We start from the raw sequence: 25,095 nt of genomic DNA on the forward strand, positions 1-25,095 counted from the left end.
AATGATCAGTATTACAATACGACATTGTAAAGCAAAAAAAGGAAAAATCGTTGGCAACGCTTAAATAACTTCGAATAACAAACGAAAATACCTATCTAACAGAAAAACTGTACGAGCAGAATCCACGGTACGCAAAAAGATGACGACTGGTACATTTGCCCATAATTCTAAGCACACGAAAACCCTAAAAACGCTTATAAAAAGTCTAAAACTTTAAAAATATGGGTGCCTTTAATTTCGGCTCACGGAAAAATCATTTGTCAACAAAATTAAATTAATTTATCTTACGCCCCGTCCACACTGACCCGAAACGGAGCTTTTTAAAAATGCTCTCCAAAGTGGGTATTGTTTTCAAATTTACCCGGGTTAATGTGGACGGAAAACATTTTACGCGGCGTTTTCAAATTTCTCCGTTTTCAAATTTTCCCAGGTCACTGTGGACGAGGCCTTAAAGATCAACTGTCAAAGTAAATCAGTGTAATATATAGATTTAGGCAAACCTAAAAGCGCAGCTCCCCATTTATTTAATTTTTTCACTGGAGTTTACAATGTTTCTTTTCTGATAAATATGCGGTCAGAGCTTTAATGTATATGCTGGCCTTAGGTGCAAGACAAATTTAAATCGATCATGGTTACATGTAAAATGAATCGTCTTACGGTACAACAAAAATAATCTCGAGGTCGAACAACTCGTGGCCTAAAAAAAAGAGTTAACTCTCTTCTCTCTAAGAAAAGAAAACAAAAAAGCGATCCTCTTATCGTTTTGCTTTATACAAAACAGACGTCGATATATTTGGACAACACATACGCAAATTTAAAACTTGTCTGGGATAAATCGCGGTGGTCATTTTTATTCCCTATCGTGTGCACAGTTTAAACAAGTTTTAACGTACACTAAATCATCTCTATTCAGTGTAAAAGTAAGCTTCACTAAAACAAAACAAAAAATTGTTTGCCTACTTTTAAAAAAATATGAGTCAGTTTGTATTCACACCGCGCTCGAGCTAGATGGGGTAAACATGATTTTCGGAACAAGTTAAGTTTAAATAAACTAATTTTGTTCGAGCTTTCTGCTTTGTCGTCGCTTCAGCAGCACTTCGAAAAACGTCACTTATACTGTATGAATTTCTTCTGCCGAGAAAATTTGCGGCTGAAAGTCGGAATAAACTCACAGCAATAAGAAATAAACTCTCATCTGACAGAACATCACTGTACGGGATTACAAATCAACTTTATAAGGCCAAAGAAAATCAATTTACGGCAATAGATAATCAGTAAATCCATAGTAAAATAAAAAGAACTCAGGGGAACAAAAAAAATGAGCTGACATGTAAGCATAAGCTCGTGGCGTACGTTTTAATTTGTAAATTTTCAAATACTTTGATTACGCGCACGTGCGGATTTCCATTAGATGGCATTTCACTTTTTCCACTGAAGAAGGGGCAGTAACCCCGAAACGTATGGAAAGAATTATCTTCCATCTGGCGCCATTCGCTACACAGTCGCACGAAATTTCAGTTAGAGATTTCTATGTTACTAAACTTAAATGTACTACATATTAAAGCGACTGAAAGCGGCAAAGTATTTACGGAAAGATCTAAACCTTGCCGACACGGAATCTATCGAAACTGCGTTCAGAAAGTAAGAACATATGACATTTTTGAATCAGGCTCAGCAATTTAGTACATATCAGGGTCCTATCTCTTTCTTCAGCGGACATGATCCATGCAGTGGTTCGCTTCGTTTTAACACAATTATTTACTGTATTCTTGATGATGACAGCCTTAGATTCAACCGCAAACAAGGTTTCGGTACACTCACACATGCAAAAGGACAAACAAAATAGAGCAGTTGGATAATAAACCTCTCAGACGTTTTGCTGTTAAGTGTCGCTGATCATGAGTAATCTTACCCCTTGTGTACATTTTGTCTTGCCCTGCGAGCTTTATTTGCTGTTAGTAATTTCCTTATTTTTCTTTAGCCACGGGCGGGCAACCTCGTCCCCAGGCCTAATCTGTGCGTACGGGCTTATGCGACCCCCAAAACCTCTCGGCTTGACGGACTACCATTTGCTTACTTATGGATGCTCCGCTCGCCGCGCGCGGACGATCCGCTATAAAAGGCGTATTTATTTGCAACATACGCGTATACAGTTTACAGTTTTTATGAATGATAAAGTGTAAATGTAAAAGCTTTGAGTTTATTTGTGTTTAAAAAATCGCGACACGCCTTTTTTCACTTGGTTACATAACCTACCAATGAAGCTTATTTACAAATGTAAGTAAAATAAACAACAAGAAAGACCTTGCGTTTACTCTTTAATGGTCCACATTTTACATTTGTCAGCTTATTGATTCCCATAGAAAATACATTTCAACTCTACGTTTTACAGCTTTTTTTTAATTCAAGTGCACAAGTAAACTGTCACTTTTATATGTTAATAACAACCATGATGGATGTGCTTATAGGTCTTATAGGTTTGAAACCCGTTAAGGCGTACACCGTTGTAATGATTTTTGTCAAGTTAAGCAACTGGAGGTTCCACTTCCTCAATGATGATCCTGTTTGCCTGATTCCAACTGGTCCAGGCATCGCCATTAGTGTTGTATGGAACGCGACAACTGCCAACGCTAAAACCAACTCGTACTTTGCCAGCAGCAATCCCGCCACAGTAGCCTTCTATGTTGGCAGGTCGGTGAATGTTCAGGTTCATGCCTTGGTGCAGGGCTCCATCAATGGGGGTAGGATTTTTGCACTCTGCATCGTTGAAAGTGAAGTACCATCTCTTACAGCAGTTGGTACAACCTTGGATCCGAATGTTACCCATGTAAACCACACGAAGGTATGAATCACCCCTCAGCTTGACAAAATCACATTCCTGCAACAGTACAAAACAAAGTGCAAAAATCAACAAATAACCCCAAGTTCAGTCATAAAATATGGTTGTCTTTTTCTTTCAATTTGAGCAACTTTTTAAACGAAGCAAGCGAGTGACATTCATTAACCCTTTAGCCACTAATACCAACACACAGATTCACCTAATTAGCAAATAAATCCGGCAAAGCTTCTTTATAACTAGTATACAATATAACTTATGATCGTGCAAACAAAACGCATGATGTATGACTTATTTATAATTCTTATTTTGAAGTTGTCATCCTTACATGTACTTGTCCACTGTCCCTGCCATCCTTTGTACCATCATAATTCCAAGCACACTGCTTCCATCGTCTGGAGCCTCCCGGAGTTCCTGGTGTCGTCCTGGTGTCCCTGGTGTCCCTGGGGTACCAGAAGTTCCTGGAGTTCCGGGTGAGCCGGGTGGGCCTTGAGCACATTGCTGTGAGAGAAATTATAACAAACGTTAAAACGTTTGTTGTTGTTAAAACGGTTTTCGTGAGAGGACAGCAACACATGCATTTTTCGAAGGGTCTCTATGAATTTATTTAAACTTTCACCAAAAGTATGATATCACAGTAATTACATAAATTTTATTTAAGGAATTAGTCATTCATAATTTGATGATGAAGTTCTTTCAACTACCAAGAATAACGGTGTCATCATTATAAATTTAGCCTTCTGTTACAGTGCAATTGTGATTCAATATCAGTTTTTTTTCTTTATTGGGGGGGGGGGGGGGAGAGGGGCTATTACTTTCCTAGTCCTCATGAGAGGGGGGGGGGTTAATAAAGGGAGGAGCTTAAAATCACAGAAACTTTGGGTAAATGTGAAACAACCTACATTTCTGCAAGAACTTTTTCCAATATTCAGTGACACTTTGATTAAATCGGGATAGATTCTTCTCGTAATCCCTGACGGTTTTCAATGTCTCTTGACCATACCGCACATTTCACCGCGGTCAAACGTCTCAGGCAGCCTTTCTTTCTATTTCGGGAAATTTCGTTCATTATGAAGTTTCAGTATGAGCAAGGATAGATAAAATAGCTCCTGAGTGTTAACATATTCCCATTTCCTCAGGTAAACGAGTGTTTTTACTTTTTAATGTTCCGCATCCGAACCAAAGCGCTTTGACAAAATGGCGTCGACAAGTCCGCATATCGCTATTTTCAAACAAGTAGAACTTTTTTAGTAAAGCTCCAAAAAACTTAGTAAACTCTTAGGATACCGGTTATGAATCGAACTTTGAACTGTGAAGATTAAAACCTTATCTTTCAAGTACTTTTCTTGTTTTTTGCATATTTCTGACGTTTGACCGCGGTCGAACCGCACATATGTGATACAGTAAATAATCTTTTTCTTTGGCCATCGTATTTCAAGAATGCGGTGGGATACATCTTCATACAGACTTACCGATTGTCCATTGCAATGATACGCAGTCAAGAAAATCAGCAAAGCGATGGAGAAAAGATGCAGCTTCATGATGGCCTCTTCACAACACAAGGATAATTTTAATCTGTACCGCGGCTGTAGCTGTTTAATCGTTCGTGTCTGTTGAAAGGCGAATTAAAGGATTAAAACCAAGCACTGTTTACAACTACGTCGGTGGATAGATAGATGATGGTATTATGACTATATTTATGATATCTTAAGTAGCCTCCTTAAGGCTCTACATGTTTCATTAACACTCATACTTGTGGATTTTATGCAGTTATAAGTTCCAAAATGGACACTGACTGATCTCAGCTTGTCAATTTCCACCAACGACGCCTCTTCAATATTTAATCTCTCTACCACAAGGTTACGAAAATAGGGACATCAAATTAAACTCGCTGCAAACTAAGGGCTACTGGTTGATGTACCACCAGTAGTTGAATATTTTTAGTTCCGAGGTTTGGTCCAAGAACCGAACAAATCCATCGCAAACAGGATACTTGATTCAGATGGAAACACTTTCTGTGTTGGTATTTTTTTTATAGCGCATTAATGTCCTCGCAAAGATAGATTCAATAGCGCATTAACTTTGTCACAAAACCCACAAAGATACTAAGACTACTGTCGCAGACTACTAAGATAGAAGCAACCGACAAAGAAATAAAAACACAAGAAAGTGTGATCACTGAATTATTAATAAATAATTAAATAAATATCGTATTTAAGGTCGCGGGGGATACCTACAGCATGAATAAATTCATGAAGCAAAATTTTGCTTGACCTGCATCTTTTAAAACGCTTATTTCTCGGCTGTTATGGGTGCGATTAAGCTCAAATTTTACAGAGACATAAAGAAATGATGAAAAATTATGTATGTCATCTTATATTTGGTAGATTGTACTTAACGGCGATGTTATAGCCACGTTAGTGCCAAATTGGGAAAAACATGATTTTGTGGCAGAGTTTGCGGAACGAGTAGGAGACAGCAGACTGTGATCTTGTCAAAAACTTATCAGTCAATATCTCTAGAGTGTCATAACAGAAGCGGATTTTTTAATTTAAAATTTGCCAACAAGTTATGGCGGTTTAAATGCGCAAATTTTAATTTAATGCATTCTACCTCTTTCTAAAAGCGCTCTTTTAAAATTCCGCCTCTGTTATGACACACTACAATATCCATAGTTTACCTATCTGCAGTGGCAAGTCACGAAGGTCTGTATCCGCGCTGTATTCTCTGCCACAAAATTGTCGGAAAGTCCAAACTTTGAGATTTCCGAAGGTGTCCCGACCAAAACACGATCAGTTTCCAAAGGAGAGATGTAATTATGGTAATTATATTCCACGCTTTTATGGTGAAAACAATGCGTTTATGAAGGACACGATTGTTTATGCCGAATATTATTATAAATACTCTGAGTTGCAGAAACAAAAACAAATTGAATAAAAATTAGCTCATAGACTTCCTACAATCTATATAAACGTATAACGCCAAGTTTTGTTTAAAATTTGTTAAAATATCAAAGAAACATGCACCCATATTTTTATCCAGTCATGAATATCTCGTAAAGTTGTCGATGTCAGTCGTTGCACTTCGTGCATACGCTTTAAATAAATGCATAATGATGAGTTAAGGTGTCCCCCGCGACCTTAAGTTCTGTAAATTCGACCACACCGATATGCATATTTTAAGCGTTTTGTGTTGCACTAGTCAGCCGACTGTATATATATATATTGACCTCTTGGGCAGTTCAAGTGAGTCGACTAAAACCTGAATGATCTTGTATATCACTGTATAAATAGTTGGAGGCCTATATCTATCAGTGTAATACTGATATCCAGCTTGACATGGAAGAAAACAACTAAAAAATCAACGAAGAAAATATAATGCAAACTACAAAGCAAAATAATCACTAAATACAATACAATTTTAAAACAGAAAATGAAACAATGGCGAGCTAGGGACCGACAAGAACCAGAGAAACGCCCTAAAATAGTAATGCATGTTGTCTTGCACGTAACTGAGTAGGGCTGGTTGCACGCGATATATTCACTACAGATTTTGTGATGAGTGACACACCCATATTAGCTCACGAGCGAGAAAATGAGTCTTTTTAATTTTTTTCTTCAAGGCTTTAGCGCCAAATTACTTGCTAAGACTATTGTGGTACTGAAAGCTAGTGAAGTTGTATGTAACACTTTTATAATAGCAATAAAAGCTATTTTTCTGGATTGTATTAAATTTGTATTTCCAAAGTTCTCTCTTTAGTTTGTAATATGTTACAAATAACAGAAAATAAAATAATGGCCAGTTAGAGCTAGGCCTTTCTCGATTATGCTAGCATTTTTTTCGGCATTTTTTGGGAAAACGAGCATTTTTTTTTTCGTTTTGTCTTGAAAAAGAATTGCCAGCATTTTCTGTCATTTTTCATGACTGTGATCCAGATTTCAGCACTCAGAACTCAGAAGGATAAATAATCCTAAAGTTTCACAGTTTTGATTACTTAATTTGATTGTTTTCTGTCTGTTTCGACTGTTTGTACGTTGTGTTACTTGTGTACTTGTGTTGTGTTACTTACGTGTGTGTTTTTTTAATTTTTTTTAAACAAAAAATTTAATATTTTTTATTTATTTCTTATTTTTATAAACAAACAATTATTATCACCTGTTGTTGATATGAGCATATAATGTAAGATTTCGTACGTTTTGTTTGAAATAAAACAAAGCATTCTTTGGAATTCAAGTGGCATTTTTTAAAGAAATCAGGCATTATTTTAGCATTTTTTTGGCTTTATGCGAGAATTTCTAGTAGCATTAAATGCCAGTTTTACTAGCATAATCGAGAAAGGCCTAGTTAGAGACCGATAAGAACAAAAGAAAAACCCCATAAAATCGTAATTAAGACGGAATCCACTAGGAAGTCGAGTAATATTTATTAAAGTTGGACAAAAATCAAGTACCAGAACAATTTAAATCCTATTGCGTTATTTCCTACCCTTAATAAAAGGTAAAGATGTAAGTAATTATCCGTGATAACACCAACAACAATTTCTTATCAGAGTCTGAGAAAATGAATTTCAAAGTTCACAAGATATAGGCAAAATCTCACGTGTAGCCATTTTGGAAATTCGTCTTAAGCGATTCAGTGGAATTCAGCGGAACTTAAAAAATTGTTTTCGATGTTTGGTGTTGTTAGAAAAAATATATTTTGATAAGATATTTGAAGCAGTGACAAAAAAGTTTGCAATAAGGTGGAAATAATTCTGGTACAACAATTTCTTATCAGAGTCTGAGAAAATGATATTCAAAGTTCACAAGCTATGGGCAAAAGCTCGCATCTTTTAAGCGATTCATGGGAATTCAGTGGAACTTCGAAATTAGTTTTCGATGTTTGGTGTTGTTAGAAAAGATTTCTTTCGATAAGATATTTGAAGCAGAAACACAAAAGCTTGCAATCAGGTGTAAATAGTTTTGGTACATAATTTTGTCCAATAACTACTCGAAGTCCTGGCAGATTTCCTCTTAAACGTTTTTTTGCACATAACCGAACAGGGCTTGTTTCACGCGATATATTCGCTACAGAATTAGTTATGAGAGAGCTATCCATAACATTATGCTTTCACGAAGCGAAACTGAATTAGTCTTTTTAATTTAATTCCTCAAGGCTTAAGTACCAAATTCTTTGCTTAGACTATTGTGGTACTGAAAGCTAGTGAAGTTGTATTTAATACTTTTATAATAGCAGTAAAAGTTATTTTCACAAACTTTATCCCTAGTCTGCCGTGTTGTCTGGTCACCTTCCTTCTAAGGAAACTCAAAAACTTGACGGTGGCATATTCTGTCAACGAAGTCAGCAACGAATGACCCGACGCCGGCTTTTCAAGAAGGCATCAATTGAAACAGAGGTCTCGTTTCATTTAGTAGCGTAGCAACGAATGACCCGACGACAGAAGCAGGATAGAAGCGTTAACCGGATTAAGTCTGGAATGTAGCCGCGAAAGTTCGATATTCGATTGCATTTGCATTTCCAAAATTTCTCTTGCTAATTTGGAGCACAGTTTTAATGTTACTAGTCAGTAAAATAAATACTGTGATTTACCATCTTAAAGCCAATGAGACTGCTGAAATACAATTTTTTCTTTTAAAATTACGTTCTAGTAAACCGATCGAGTACAAGGCAAAAACTCATACTTCCAACTTACCCAAACTGTATCTGTGTGTTCTTTAGGGCGTGCTCGAGTTAATGGAACGTGATACAACGGAGACGGTATGCTTTACTGCTTTATCAACCAATTACATAAAAGACATATGACAGCCAATTACAATTTACACGTTACGCAATTGGGAATGCTTACGCGATGTAAGGCCAGATTGCACCTGAATCGTCCCCAGTCGTCTTCATATAGCACGCGGCAAAGGGAGAAGCACGCGCGCGAGGTGGGGGAGCAGGGGATGATTTCCCTACCCATCTCCCCTTGCGCTCCCTTTCTCGGCACCCATCTCTCCCTCCGCTGTATCTTTGTCGCGTGCTGTATGAAGACGACTGGGGACGAGTCAGAGATTGCACCATCATTTCGACGCTAGCGGGACTTCGAACGCGATGTTCGACGAGTTAGCTTCACCGAAAGATCTCTGATGAGTCTCTTGGCGGAGACGAAACATGCGTGTCAGACCAGCCACGAAAGTATTCAATAACATAAGTGCTTACTTAAATTGATTTAGCAAAGGATGGTTTATCCAATTATGGTACCCTTTAAGGTCGGCACACACTAGGGGACTAGTCGCAGGGACTTGGTTAGTGTTTTAAAGAAACATGCATGCCACGACACGAAACGGTTTACTGAAGTGGGCTCTTGTTCCAAGCAGTCGAAGAGTCGAATATCGAGAAATACATATTCGTCGTTAGATTTAGTTGCTGAAAAAAGCAACCGACAAAGAAATATGTACATGAAAAAGTGTGATCAATAAAAGCTATTTTTTTCTGGCTTGTTTCACGCGATATATTCGCTACAGAATTAGTTATGAGAGAGCTATCCATAACATTATGCTTTCACGAAGCGAAACTGAATTAGTCTTTTTAATTTAATTCCTCAAGGCTTAAGTACCAAATTCTTTGCTTAGACTATTGTGGTACTGAAAGCTAGTGAAGTTGTATTTAATACTTTTATAATAGCAGTAAAAGTTATTTTCACAAACTTTATCCCTAGTCTGCCGTGTTGTCTGGTCACCTTCCTTCTAAGGAAACTCAAAAACTTGACGGTGGCATATTCTGTCAACGAAGTCAGCAACGAATGACCCGACGCCGGCTTTTCAAGAAGGCATCAATTGAAACAGAGGTCTCGTTTCATTTAGTAGCGTAGCAACGAATGACCCGACGACAGAAGCAGGATAGAAGCGTTAACCGGATTAAGTCTGGAATGTAGCCGCGAAAGTTCGATATTCGATTGCATTTGCATTTCCAAAATTTCTCTTGCTAATTTGGAGCACAGTTTTAATGTTACTAGTCAGTAAAATAAATACTGTGATTTACCATCTTAAAGCCAATGAGACTGCTGAAATACAATTTTTTCTTTTAAAATTACGTTCTAGTAAACCGATCGAGTACAAGGCAAAAACTCATACTTCCAACTTACCCAAACTGTATCTGTGTGTTCTTTAGGGCGTGCTCGAGTTAATGGAACGTGATACAACGGAGACGGTATGCTTTACTGCTTTATCAACCAATTACATAAAAGACATATGACAGCCAATTACAATTTACACGTTACGCAATTGGGAATGCTTACGCGATGTAAGGCCAGATTGCACCTGAATCGTCCCCAGTCGTCTTCATATAGCACGCGGCAAAGGGAGAAGCACGCGCGCGAGGTGGGGGAGCAGGGGATGATTTCCCTACCCATCTCCCCTTGCGCTCCCTTTCTCGGCACCCATCTCTCCCTCCGCTGTATCTTTGTCGCGTGCTGTATGAAGACGACTGGGGACGAGTCAGAGATTGCACCATCATTTCGACGCTAGCGGGACTTCGAACGCGATGTTCGACGAGTTAGCTTCACCGAAAGATCTCTGATGAGTCTCTTGGCGGAGACGAAACATGCGTGTCAGACCAGCCACGAAAGTATTCAATAACATAAGTGCTTACTTAAATTGATTTAGCAAAGGATGGTTTATCCAATTATGGTACCCTTTAAGGTCGGCACACACTAGGGGACTAGTCGCAGGGACTTGGTTAGTGTTTTAAAGAAACATGCATGCCACGACACTGTTGGATAGCTAGACCATGTGCTCCTCCCCAGTCCCCTAGGTTATAACACAACATCTCCCTCCCCCGACAGGAGGAGATCAGAGAACGTACAACATCTCCCTCCCTCTTTAGGAGATAATAAAAAAGGAACGCAAACATGTAGAAAAGGCACATTGTCAGATTGTGAGCTTCAGGTACTTTCTGTTGCGGATGAGCACCGAACCACGGTCAGTTTCGACAGCAAAGGTACGGTTTGGTCTAATTTCAATAACAGTTCCAAGAAGGGACCAGTCAGTGTCATTGCGAGAGCGAATTGCGACACGGGATCCTAGTTCTAGAGGAGGTAGTACTTTGGTATGTTTATCATAGTAGAGTTTCTCCTTACTCTTGGCATGTAGGATTTTCTTCCTTGTGGTGGGAGTTAGAAATTCTTCCTTAGGGTTTGGGACTCGAGGAAGAAAGTCATGCAGTGCTCTGCCAAATAACAACTCAGCTGGACTCTTCCCACAGGCAAGTGGAGTGTTGCGGATTGCTAACATACCTTTCCAAAATTCATCATGATTCATTGATCCACACTTCTTGAGTAGCTTTTTGACATTTTTTACGGCTGCCTCAGCTTTACCATTTGACTGCGCATGTGTAGGTGATGACACAGTGTGTTGGAAACCCCATTCTTGTGAGAAATCTTCAAAGGCCTTACACGTGAACTGAGAGCCACCGTCAGAGACTACTTCCACAGGTGTTCCAAAGCGCGAAAAAGTCTTCTTCAGTTCCTTGATCACTAATGGCGCCTTACTGTTCTTCTTTAGATCATGCACTTCAGTGAAAAAGGAGAAATAGTCGGTGGTAATGAGGTACTCATTTCCATCGAGGCTAAATAGGTCAACACCTAGCTTCTCCCAAGGTCTTGTTGGTATTGGTGGCTGCTCCAGTGGTTCTTTAGAATTTACTGGAAGATGTGTCAGACACTGGTGGCATCGTTTCACCATGTCTTCGATTTCGCGATCTATGCCAGGCCAATAGATGGAAGCACGGGCACGGCGGCGAGTTTTATCAACACCTTGATGCCCTTCATGCAGAACCAAAAGCATCTTCTTTTGTAGAGAGGATGGAATAACAGTTCGTCCATTCATTACAAGAATAGATCTGCCAGTGGTTGGTGCAACGAGGTAAAGGTTGTGACGGATAGGCCAGAAAGGTTTTGCAACTGTTGCTACTTCTTCTAGTGATTTAGGCCATCCACAATTGATGTACTCTGTAACTTGAGAAATCTGAGGGTCTGTCTGCTGAGCTTGAAAAACTTCATGAAGTTGTAGGTCTTCAGTTGACTTATCAGCAAATTGGATCTTTACAGCTGCTTCAGCATGAATGTTACATAGCTCATCATCGAGTGATGGCTCATCCACTGGGAAACGAGAAAGAGCGTCTGCAGCCAAATGATCCTTGCCTTTCACCCATTCTGCAGTGAACGAATATGGCAGCATCTTCATCATAAGTCGCTGGAGTCTGGGATTCTCGACATCTGCAATTCCCTTAGAATTCAGTATTGGGATGAGAGGCTGATGGTCAGTAAGAAGGGTGAAGTGTGGTAAACCCTGAACAAACATGTTGCATTTCTTCATTGCCCAGCAGGCAGCAAGAGCCTCAAGTTCTATCATAGCATAGCGGCTTTCTGCAGGAGTCAAGAAGCGTGAACCTGCTTGTATTGGTTTCCAGACATCATCTACCAATTGTAGGAGGACGAAACCCAGTCCCTTGAGACGAGATGCATCAGTAGCAAGAATAGTTGGTTGGTTAACAGCGAAGTATGTTAGCACAGGAGTGGAACTCAGGCGAGATTTCGCTTCCAGGAAGGCATGTTCATGTTCAGGCAACCATTGGAACACTGTATCCTTTGCAAGAAGAGGGCGGAAGGGTGCCATAATTGCAGTGAGTTCCTTGGAGAAATTGCCAAGCTGGTTTACTAACCCAAACCATGAGCGGAGATCGGTGAGGTTTTGTGGGCGAGGAAAATCCCTGATAGATTTTAGTAGGTCAGGACTGGTCTGGATGCCAGTTTTCGTCAGACGAAATCCACCAAACTCGACTTCTGTAACGGCAAGCTGCGACTTTGTTTGTTTTAGCGTGACACCATGCTGACGACAGTGATCAAGGAAGGCACAGGTGCGCATCTTCAGAATAGACAGACTTGGTGCATAGATCAGAATGTCATCAACGATTTTGCGAACTCCTTCCAGGCCAGCAACGACCTTGTCCATGCGGCGGTTGTACCATTCAGAGATGCTGTTAATTCCAAATGCAGCTCGATTACACACAAATCGACCAAATGGTGTAATAAAGCAGGTGAGAGGACGTGATTCAGCATGAAGTGGAACTTGCCAGTAACCATGGCGAGCATCAAACTTGCAGAAGTATGCAAGCTCCTCTTGAGGAATGCTGGTTACAGCTTCAAAAGGAGAGTTACTGAGATGATATTCACGCTGAATAAATTTATTCAAGCGAGTGAAATCAATGCAAATTCTGAGTTCATCAGTGCCCTTCTTCGGGGCTATTACGATTGGGTGACACCATGGGCTGGGTTCTTCGCATGGTGAGATTACTCCAAGTTGCTCCATCTCCTGAAGTTGTTTCTTCAGTTGCTCCAAGTAAGGGATTGGAACTTTTCTTGCCTTTAACTGAGCATAGGGTGTAGCATTGGGCTTGAGATTGATCTTAAATGGTTCACCTGACATGGCAGGAAGAAAAGTCTCATCAAAGATGTCTTCATAATCGTGTAAGAGGGATGAAAAATCAGAGTCTTCTGAACTCTCGGCGATGGTTGGCTCTGAAGAGGTTCCAATCACATTTACTTGTACGTCATCTGCTGCATGGTGCATCCAGTTCAAGTGAGACAACAGGTCATCATCTGGAGGCGGAGGTAGAGACTCAAAATTGTTGGCGTCAGAGTGTAGTTGGTCCTGTAATGTGCTGCCAGGTAAAGACTGGGCAGGGTCTGCCTGCAGTGTTTTTACAGTTGAAGAAGAGGGGTTGACTTTTTCTTCCAAAGTAGACAATGGCCACTGGTCATCTATGACACCAAGAGCTCGACAAGCAGGAGTGCCAAGGACAACTCCATCCTCACCGTGGATAATGTGGAACCATTGGCTAGCTGAGAGAATTGGGTCTTCTGGGGGCCAGGAAATCTTCAGAAGTACGCGTGCTTCAACTTTAAGGTTGTGACCACCAGCAGCTTTAACGGAACCACACTCTAGGTTATAGTTCCATTCAGGAGTTTCAAAACGAGTGATCCAGTCATAACCAACACAGTTTATATTGGCACCAGGATCAACCATGCACTGCTGAATCCAGTTGTGATTGCCAATAACAAAGTCAGCATAGCAGTGAGTTCCAACACTAGGAATAGCAGAAAGGTTGATAGTTTTAACAGATGCAGTGTGGCTTATTTGAGACTTTCCATCAGCTGAAATCAATTGAAGAGAAGGATTTCCAGAGGAGCCAGGCTGTGCTGCATGAGCATCTGATTTCCTATCCTCGCTGGGTCGCTTTGGACCAGTCTTAGAATTATTGGGACACATGAGGGATTTGGCCCAGTGGCCTTTGGTGTTGCAGGCTTTGCAAATAGAATCTTTTGCAGGGCATAATTCCTTTCGGAATACATGGAACCTCATACAGAATTTGCATTTCCTAGGGCTGTCTTCTGACATGTCAGAAGGAGGTGCATTGCTGTTGTCAGAGTTATTGCTTGATTTGCCTTTTCTGTAGGCAGAAGCACCAGTTTTGTTTATTTGAGAAGAAAATTGGTTTGCTTGAAATGAAGTGGCTTCATCAACTTGAACATGTTGAACAGCTTTCTCGAGGGTTAGATCTTTAATACACAGAAGACTCTTACGAACCTCATTGGACCTTATGCCAGCCACTAATCTTGCAAGAAGAACACGCTCTTTACATGACATTCTAGTTTCAGTCTTGCAACAATCTTCATACTGGCATTTATTCAACAGGGACTGTAAATCAATGTAAAACTCTTCAAAAGACTCATTTGTCCCTTGGGACCTGTTGTGAAACTCGTATTCATGAACAAAGATACTTGTACTTCCACATACCTGGGTTTGGAAAGACTCAATGATAGCATTGACATCTTGTAGCCCTAAGATGTTCATTCTTTTAACGGTGTCATCGCTCAGGACGTTTGTAAATAGAGCGTGTTGGGTTTCTCTAGGAAGATCGGAGAAAGCTGTAATTGTCACTGCAGAGTTCCATCGCTGCTTCCAAATTTGGAATCCGTCTGGAGTAGAGGTTGCAATATCCAGCTTCGGCACTCGTGCAATTTCAGAAGAAATAAATTGAAGGTTTGGTCCAGATGTTGTTGTTGGACTCGCACTGGCCCCCTCGGAGGGTTTTGGAATTGGCTTGGGTGGCATTTCCTTTATAGTTGAGACAAACGTCGCCCCTAGAGCGAAGAAATGAAGCTTCTAACGTCTATGATCGATAGCGATCGGCGAGCAGATTGAAAAATGGCCGCACAACTCGATGTCGACTACGCCATGTTGGATAGCTAGACCATGTGCTCCTCCCCAGTCCCCTAGGTTATAACACAACAGACACGAAACGGTTTACTGAAGTGGGCTCTTGTTCCAAGCAGTCGAAGAGTCGAATATCGAGAAATACATATTCGTCGTTAGATTTAGTTGCTGAAAAAAGCAACCGACAAAGAAATATGTACATGAAAAAGTGTGATCAATAAATAGCGAAGTATTAATGTTAATGTTCCATAAATTCGACTACACTGATATGCTATTTCGTGCATTTCGTTGCACTGGTCAGCAACAAAAACACACAACTGTATATTGACCTCTTGGGCAGTTCAAGTGAGTCGACTAAAACCTGAAAGATCTTGTAGATTACTGTATAAGTAGTTGGAGGCCTATATCTATCAGTGTAATACTGATATCCATTTTGTCATGAAGGAAAACAACTAAAAAATCAACGAAGAAAAACAATAGAAACTAAAAACCAAAATAACCACGTATAAAGAAGTTTAAAACAATACAAAAAACAGAAAATGAAACAATGGCGAGCTAGGGACCGACAAGAACCAGAAAAAAGCCATAAAATCGTAATGCATGTTGTCTTGCATGTAACTAGATAGGGCTGATTGCACACGATATATTCACTACAGATTTTGTGATGAGTGACACACCCATATGCTCTCACGAGCGAGAAAATGAGTCTTTTTAATTTTATTCTTCAAGGCTTTAGCGCCAAATTATTTGCTAAGGCTATTGTGGTACTGAAAGCTAGTGAAGTTGTATGTAACACTTTGATAATAGCAATAAAAGCTATTTTTTTCTGGATTGTGTTAAATTTGTATTTCCAAAGTTCTCTCTTTAGTTTGTAATATAATACAAATAACAGAAAATAAAATAATGGCCAGTTAGAGACCGATAAGAACCAAAAAAAACCCATAAAATCGTAATTACACGTTTTTTTTGCACATAACTGAATAGGGCTTGTTTCACGCCATATATTCGCTACAGAATTAGTGATGAGAGAACTATCCATAACATTATGCTTTCACGAAGCGAAACTGAATGAGTCTTTTTAATTTAATTCCTCAAGGCTTAAGTGCCAAATTCTTCGCTTAGGCTATTGTGGTACTGAAAGGTAGTGAAGTTGTATTTAACACTTTTATAATAGCAGTAAAAGTTATTTTTTTGGATTGCATTTGCATTTCCAAAATTTCTCTTGCTAATTTGGAGCACAGTTTTAATGTTACTAGTCCGTAAAATAAATACTGTGATTTACCATCTTAAAGCCAATGAGACTGCTGAAATATATTTTTTTCTTTTGATATTACATTCTAGTAAACCGATCGAGTACAAGGCAAAAACTCATACTGGTCTATGAGCCAGTAGGTTGGTCGGTATCATCTGGAAGGAATAACCCAAATGGTGATTTTTAGGAAGATGGAGTGGTAAATAGTCAGAAAATGCCTGATAGCAATTGATCGGTGGTAGCTTGTGGACTTGGGAGCCTTTAAAAGTTTTCTCTTAGCATGGAAACGCGGCTTAGGCTGAACTGTTGAAAAAGAGCGCAGTAAAAATAACAAAAAAAATTCAAAAAGCTTTATAATATCTTAAATCGTATTCTAGAGACTCAATTTCAGTTTATTCGCTTCTTTTAAAAGTCACATGATCTGTCACGTGATCATTAAAGGCTAGCGTTTTGTAAGGAATACTGAGGCAGACTTTGACTGTTTGGTGTTATTTATCTTGGGATAACATTAAACTTTTGCATCCGTTTATCTTAAATTTGTAAATTATCTTTCACAATAGACATATTCCTGATAATTAAGGAAAGTTGGAAGACCTTTAATTACATCTTATATATTAAAACTTTCCGCCTTTACAACATTGGTCCAGAAAAAACTGGTCGATCTTCACAGTTGGGCAGTCTACACACGTCTTCGCACCTAATTAAATTAGCCAATCAAAGTCATCTAGAACAGATGACTTTGTTTCTATTTCGGTTGCATGAGCACAGGTTTAAGGGGCCTCCATACTGCAGCCTCCCCCGTATTAGTACAGAATTGCAGGTTTTTTGCTTCCACGCAAGTAACCATACTGTCACGCGCTGCAAAAAATAAAATCCAAAGCTATTGAGTTAAAAAAAAATCAAGAATATTACAGGTTATGGAAAATTACTAGATATTCGTCGTGTTCAAGTCTCAGGTCTGTACGGTATTCCGTACTCGAGATATCCGTTAAAATGTTCCACACAAATTTAAAAAGCACAGTATGGAAAACGCCATGTTAGAGTCCGTGTGAAGGGGCACCAAGATGGCCGCCGGAAATCAATGAAAACATTTGGCATTCACTTCTGCTATTAAAAGCGGTCAGTTCACCTTCATGAACACGTAAACATAAACATAAACACTTCTCGTAAATTCTCAACTGTTCAGATTGTTTAAAATAACGGGATGAGGCTTTTTTTAAGCATATACGTGACAGCCTTCAGGCTGCCATCTTGATGTCGTGTGTCGCAAAACTCCGAAATTCAAAATGTTATATCTTAAAGACGGCGAATGCTATCGAGCTGAAAACGTTCAATAAGATATATATTAAGGACGTCTAACAGCCAGTGGAGGATAAAAAGTCAGGGGTCTCCCGATTCTGGATTTTACAATTTTGATGACGTAGCAGCATAAATTTGGCGGTCAAAGCCGTTCAGATTAACCTTTTAATAAGAGTTTCCACGCCCTACTTAGCCTGGTAATGGTTTTACGGCTTTCTTTTTCACTTAATTGCTAGTTTAAAAATAAGTGCCTTTCCTTTTTAGGCAAAGGTAAATCCAGTTTATACGCGCATTCCAACAACAGCCTTGCAGGCGTCCTGACGAAAAGCGTTAACAACTCTGTTGATGCCATAAGATTTCTGTGGTTTCTGATTCCACATTTAACGAAGGACTTTGGCGTCTTCAGATTATAAAGGAGCCATGCTCTTATTAGCCTATTTGAAATACATGTAGGACATGTCAGAAATAAGCGACCATCTACCTCATCTTGCTTACATTGTATTGTAAACACTTCCTATTCTATCGTCTTCTGACTGCAGCATGTCGGCTTCCATTCACGGCAATAAAAAAGCTTAGACTTGCTTTATTGTTGTTTTTTGTTAGGAAACTCCGAATACTTCCGATGCTGCGCAGCGTGATGCCGTTTTCCTCTCCTTGCAAAGATCTCTCTGACTCCCCGTGCTGACAATTCTTGATATTTATCAAATTACATATTTTCTTGAACTGTTCACCGGCTACCCTCAGCATTCAAAACTACATTAGCAACATTAAAGAGAGCTTATCCAACAGTCACTTTCACTATTTGGCTACACTGTTCCGCTATATGTGCGTCAGTTGACATGAATGCTTAAGCGAAACATTTTTAAATACAATTTGACAAGCATTTTGTGCAGCGAATTGCATGGTCAGGATTGTCATGAAACTTCCTGATACAAAACTAGAGAGCGCTGAGGCTTATTTGCTAAAGTTTGGGAGAAATCTGTCATCGGGTTTTAAAGTTATAGACATTTTTGGTGAAAACTAAATTTTGAAAATATGTTCAAATCTCAAAAGATTTTATTCCAACTGAAAACGAATGCCATATTCTATAAATTCGAACATTTTTCATTCAGGACGCAAAAATTCGAAGAAATCGGTGAAATCTTTTCCGCGAAAAAGCCCGATTCAAAAATTCAACCATCACGTAAATAAATAGGATCGCGCCACCTTAAACATTACATAAAAATGGGACTCGCCGAGCTCGTTTCTGAGTTATAAGTACTTAAAGCAAAAATCAATTGTGAGCTTTTATCAGGTTATACCGTTGTTAAATACCAAAACTGTTGCGGCAACTGAAAAAGAGTCGTAGTATCGATCCGTCAAAGTTGAGGTGCTGAAAAATACAGGAAACTGTTTTGAGCCACCTTACTCAAAAGAATATACTCCAAACATAGCAAAAGGACTAGCAGAGAAATTGTAGGTTTCGCGTGCGTAGTTCCCGCCAAAACTGTTCCAAACTTCTCCATACAAAGTGTTAAATCTTCCAAAAGCTTTCGCTTTAAAGCCAAAAATTAACGCCGTCCCTGGAAAGTTAAGGTTTATACGCCGCTTATGGATAGGAAATTTGATAATTGATCTCCACTGAGTTTCCCAGCTTGAAATTTGTTTCGCCGTTCTATTTCTATAACAGTTTTCTACGAAAGTTTGCACACTTTCGAGTCACATTATTACAAAAGTTCGAGCGGCGAAAACCGGAGGTGAGGTCATTTTGCCGTTTGACCGCTGTGAAGGGCTCGAGCACACAGCGGTCAAACGCCACGCACGTGCGCAATTCCTAATTTCCAAAAGCTTTCGCTTTTTAAAAAGCCGAAAAATAAGGCCGTCACAGGAAAGTTAAAGTTTATACGCAGCTTATGGATGGGAAATTTAATAATTGATCTCCAGTTTCCCAGCATATAATTTACTTTCACCGTACTATTTCTAAAACAATTTCTTGCAAAAGTTTTCACACTTTTGAGTCAAATTTTTAGGAAAGTTCGAGGCGGCGAAGACCGGAAGTGACGCCATTTTTTGCGTTTGACCGCTGTGATGGGCTTGAGCACACAGCGGTCGAATGCAAAAGTTGACGTCACTACCGGTTTTTGGCTCCTCGAACTTTTCTAAGAATTTGACTCGAACGTGTGCAAACTTTTGTAGAAAACTGTTATAGCAATAGCACGGAAATTTAAGACGTTTGTATGGATCAGGTTGGAGCAGTTTTGGCGGGAGCTGCGCGCGTGTGCAACGTTTGACCGCTGTGTGGTAGGCATAAATAGATTCGGTGAGGGTAAAAAGCGGAATGAGTTTGCGGAATGGCATGTGGCATGAGTTGCGGAATGGCATAATTATGCGGAATGTAATTTACGCGGAATAATTCATTGACATAAATTATACTAAAAAGCGCGCCAAATTTTAAAAGAGAAGCCGCCTTGTTAAATACTGCTGGCTCAAACAATCAAGGACTGAGCAGTATGAACGAGGAAACTTCCATAGAACATCGTTGTAAAGATAATTTCACCGTTCAAATCACCGATTTACGCCGAACAGAAGCAGAGAAATCATTTTCGCTATTTGCCGTGACGCTTCCGAGGACTTGAATTATCGACTAGCTGGCGTTAGACTGGCGTTGGCTGAGTACAGTGTGAGTAGTTCTGTTAACATAAATCAGCATAAATGAAAACTGTCGTCTATTTGCCTCAAAATACAGAACGATATTCGTTCTAAAGCTACGTACTTCAAGGCAAGACACACAACTGTCAAGTTCAACCCATTTGAAGAGAACGCATTTAAATAAATGAAAGCAAGTGACGTGTTGTTAGTCGCCCGCGAAATAATGTGTGACCGTGTCACTGCCTTGTTCCAGGAATCGTTTCTTTCTAAATCAAAACTTGCTAGGGGTGGGAAAAAGCTAGTGGTTTCATTGAAGACAACTACTTTTGGTATATTTCTAGCTTTTTATTACAGCGATGAAAAGATCGTGACACGGCTTCTCCGCTGGTGTGACACTATTTACACCGCAGTGTATTTTATCGATGTGCGTCTCGTGATCTTTGCGGTAAAATAAAATGTATGTTTAGCGAATGATTTTCTTTTCCTAAGAGAAAGCCAAGTATTCACAACAAGTAGGCAGTGATAATTACTCGCCGGATTCCTTATCTGCCTTATCGGTATTAAAATCTGCAATGCGAGCTAGATTTGAAATACGATAGCTTGTTTTTACCGTGCAGTGACTGTAGTCACTATATGAAAGTTTCGCTCTACTCGATCGGCGGTCAGTTGCCGCTTTTTTAAGTTAATGTTCAAGTCTTCCACTAAGTTTATATAGTCTTCATCTAATGGGAGGCGAAAAGCTAGTCTCCTTCTACGCAGCTCGGCACTCGAGCCGAACCGGGAGCGTTGCGTCATTTCGGCCCGAGCGGCTGTGAAGGAGACTAACGAAAAGCAGGGCTAGTAGACTTCTAATGAAACAAATATGCCGTTGTGTTCGTAATCTCTCTGCTTTGTACCCTCTACTTACTGAGGCTGAGATGACATCCTCGATGTTTTGTTTAACTTATACAGTATTAATAACCGCTACATGAATATTAAGGTACCTGCCCAGGCAAATTTAGTGCATTTTTGACAATACAAAAAATAGGGATATTTTCACTCTAATCTCACCAAACCTTCCACAAAGAGTCATTTTTATTTGATGAATGAGTTGCCAACATTTTATTGACATTATGGTACATCAATTTGTTAATAATTAACTTTATTATTAACAGCATATATTTTACATTTTCAAGTTTTTCTAGCAGCCATTTAGAAACAGGCGAATGATTGAACTGTGTTTTCATTCTTCATCAAACAACGCAAAAATCTGTGTTTGGGGAATCGAATATCTAAGTGCGACTTCCTAGAATTATCAACCAGACAGCGGTACAAATGGAATGCACGTTTTCGCTCATATTTTGTCCATAGATAGGTCCTGGTGAGAAACTAAACGGACCGTAGTTAGTTTTTCCTAATACATTTTCCTTTCGTAGAAATATGTCAAAAAAGATTTCGCCCCAATTGGGCTCAAAATCCACTTCCGGTTTGACTGATTTTTTTGAAAATTTGATCGCCTCGCGCATTTTACTGCCGCTGTTTATGGATCTTTCAATAGTATTTATATTCTCTTTAGGTCTTGATTGTATGACTGAGTGAAAAATAAAACAATTCGAGATTAATTTTGAGCCTGAAATGGGGATAAAATGATAGGCAAAATTTGCAATTGGGTCGCGAGCGAAATTATGCAGTAAAACTTTGCCATTTTTTTCTATGTGCGATAACTTAAAATAACGTGAGTATACATTTTATGGGTTAAAGAGACACCCATCTGATAGCATATCGTAAAAAATCTCTGGGAAAAAGGTTTTAAGTGGCCCGCTTTGGCCTGTACTTATTACTAATTTCGCCGAAAATCTGCCGTTTTAGCGTGACAGGAATCACGTGACAAGGCTAGTAAAGCGCGAGGGAAGTTATCTTTTTGAAACAAATACTTTTAAACAACCCAAGTACAGAAACGGTCATGTGCTGAACTCTTTGAAAAGGTAAAAGCAATAAGAGATTTTCCCTTTACCCGTTTTGAAATAATTGCGTGATCTTAACACGCTCTTTATCACAACATGCTAGACGGCCCGTCGGAAAGGTTTAACCAAGCGAAATTCTGTGTTAGTAGTTTTAAGCTGTCAACCCCTCGATCATTTTCAAAAACCGGTCGTATAAATAAAAAGCATTCTCAGTTCAATTATAAAACGTAACAACGGGGCAATATTGTTTGGTTTATTTCTTTACGTGATCTGAAGGGAACTAGCAAATAATTAAATTATAAGTATTTGCCGCCGGAGTGCAATGATGTTGATTTTGTTCGTTGATGCGTTGTTGTTTCTTTTTGTATCAGATTGCCGATATTTTACAATTATTATCCTGGCCTATAACCGAAGCAAAATATAAAACAAAAAAATGTTGGTTAGAATTATTTACTAACAGGTATCAACACTGAAGGTATTACTGAGGGCTATAAACACCTTTATGGTATAAGATCTAACAGAAAACATACAATTGCCTTATAGCTTTTTAAGTTATATTCAGAGTTCTACGTTTTTTTGCCCGAATAGTACATTTCAATGAACTGAAACTTCGAAAATGATTAGCACCAGAATTCAACGCAATATTTGGATCAGTCCTAAATCGATTTTACTTGCGATAAGCAAATTGTTAAATTAAATTATCTAAGTTTGAGAACACGTCCTTATCCGACAATTCCTCACTTCAGTAAACACGACTCTTCGAACAAGATGAATGCTTGTTGTTCTTTTAAGTCATTAGTTGGTGGTCAGTGCTCCTTTGATCGCAGAGACAGAAAGCAGTCTACGGAGATCGTCCCACTTTTATCGTGCACTACAAATGTAGCACAACACAAGTCACTCTTTCAATTCCATGATGTGGAAAGTGAAATTGAGTTAATACTTGCTCGTGCGGCGATGTTTACCACTCCACAAAATGTCGAAGTGATGACTGTGTTATTCAGGCTAACCTGAATAACACTCAGGTTAGCCTGTTTACGGTTAGCTTTCGCTAATGGTAATGGTTTCTGTGATTATGTTTCGTTTCGCTCGTTTCAACCGTTTCGGCGGTTTCGTTTTGGTCGTTTCAGTGGTTTCGCTACTTTGGTTTTGGTCATTTCGTTTAAGTGGTTTCATTTCGTTGTTTTGTGTTTTAGTACCTGCCGTCAATTCATACCCTGTCCCCATTCTACACTTTGATTTTCTTTCGAAAATTAGGGGTGGTCCATGGACCGGGTCCACAGGGGCGGTTCATGGACCCGGGTCCATGTTTTGTATACGTCCGAACAAAGGGGACGCCAAGGGATCGGTGAAGAAGGTGGCCTTTCCCTTCCTATAAGAGGGATGGGATGTGGAGTCTAGTAGGTACTGTTAAAAAAGCTATTTTTATCCGCTTTATCAACAGCGAGGTAACATGTCTACAAATATAATGTGTTTTTAATATGAAATACTTATTGGCAATATCTAGCGATATTGGTGCTTCCCATGTTATGATCATGATAACTTGACCCAAAAGAAACCTTGCATCGATAAGCTTCAAGGGGTAATGAAGTCTGGTACCTGCTTCAAGTGAAAACCAGCAAAGTTCGTGCTTTACATAAACGTAGGTTTTCGCAATATTTTAAAACTCCGCTCTGAAAGCCCTTTAAAACACCCCCCGTCCTTCCCGGCCACTGATATGCCACAGGCTCGTTGCAATAATCCCACCTACGAATTTGTAGAAAAGTTTTGAATTTAAAACAATGTTGATTTCTTTATGGAACTGAAACCGCTTTATGTGGACAGCAGGATGGGAGGTGGGCATTTGAGTCTAGTTGGCACTGATTTTAGGTGAAAGTAGAGTTGAAAATACTTGGCAATTTTCAGTGATCTATACTAGAACAGAAATATTACTAGATCTAAAAATATCCCTACAATGATCATGCATGAACGAAAGGAGTGAAAGAAGGGACATCTATAAAAGTATGCCTAGTAAGGCATACTTTGTTTCCAATATTCCCGGAATATTGTGTGCTAATCCATGTTACCTTTACCAGTGAATTCTCTATCTAACCAAAAGATTTGAACTGCTAGCAGATACTTTTATAAAAATTTCATATCGTTTTAAGTGACAGTTAATTTCACCATAAAAATTGTAACAAATTGAAGTGTGAGAAACCATTGTAAGTTGGTTAGTTACGCTCACGGCTATTAAATCTGCCAATCTGTATTAGGTGTTTTTGAGGATTATTAAATGAAGTATAAAAGGAGCGACAAAAATTATCATTTCTCTTGTAGCAGAACGCCCTGGTCACAAACTCTGTCATGAGTGGTGCAATAGGAAGAAAAAAATCTTAACTAAGCTCTTTTGAATTCTTCTGAATTACTTTAATGAAAAGTAGACAAAGCACGTACATTTGCCTGGTTCTGAATTTCAGCTGAAGAACACTTAACAGCACAGCCACTCGCGATATTGGTATAAAACAAGTAAAAGTTTCCTTTCCATTTACATTTGGCATGTGACATCTATCCTTTTCGTGTATTTTAAAATGATTAGATTATTTAAAATACAGGAAATTGTGAAACTGTCAGCGGGTATTGTGACAAGCAGTGTCACGCAATTATTTACATTTTTCTGATTTACGGCAAAACTAGTGATAAACAAAGGCCAAAGCGGGCCACTAAAAACCTTTTCCCCAGAGATTTTTTTGAATATCCTAGTCGATAAATGTCTAGTTAACCCATAAAAATTGTTTTTACGATATTTTAAGTTATCGCACATAGAAAAAAATGGCAGAGTTTTACTGCATAATTTCGCTCGCTACTCATTTGCAAATTTTGCCTTTGGATTTATCCCCGTTTCAGGCT

The 25,095-nt window shown here is 39.2% G+C and overlaps 1 pseudogene across 1 annotated transcript; it reads right to left on the minus strand.

Annotated features, from left to right (window-relative positions):
- Window positions 1-2,301: 2,301 nt before the first annotated feature.
- On the minus strand, window positions 2,302-9,978 carry LOC144649806 (collagen triple helix repeat-containing protein 1-like; annotated as a pseudogene). Its single transcript, XR_013569946.1, has 5 exons — window positions 9,960-9,978; window positions 8,529-8,603; window positions 4,309-4,446; window positions 3,165-3,337; window positions 2,302-2,878 (listed from the first exon to the last, which is right to left on the minus strand). The product of XR_013569946.1 is annotated as a collagen triple helix repeat-containing protein 1-like (transcript).
- Between the last annotated feature and the right edge of the window lie 15,117 nt (window positions 9,979-25,095).

Source organism: Oculina patagonica, chromosome 4 (assembly GCF_052425735.1).
Source record: "Oculina patagonica isolate OP01 chromosome 4, crgOcupat, whole genome shotgun sequence".
NCBI lineage: Eukaryota > Metazoa > Cnidaria > Anthozoa > Scleractinia > Oculinidae > Oculina > Oculina patagonica.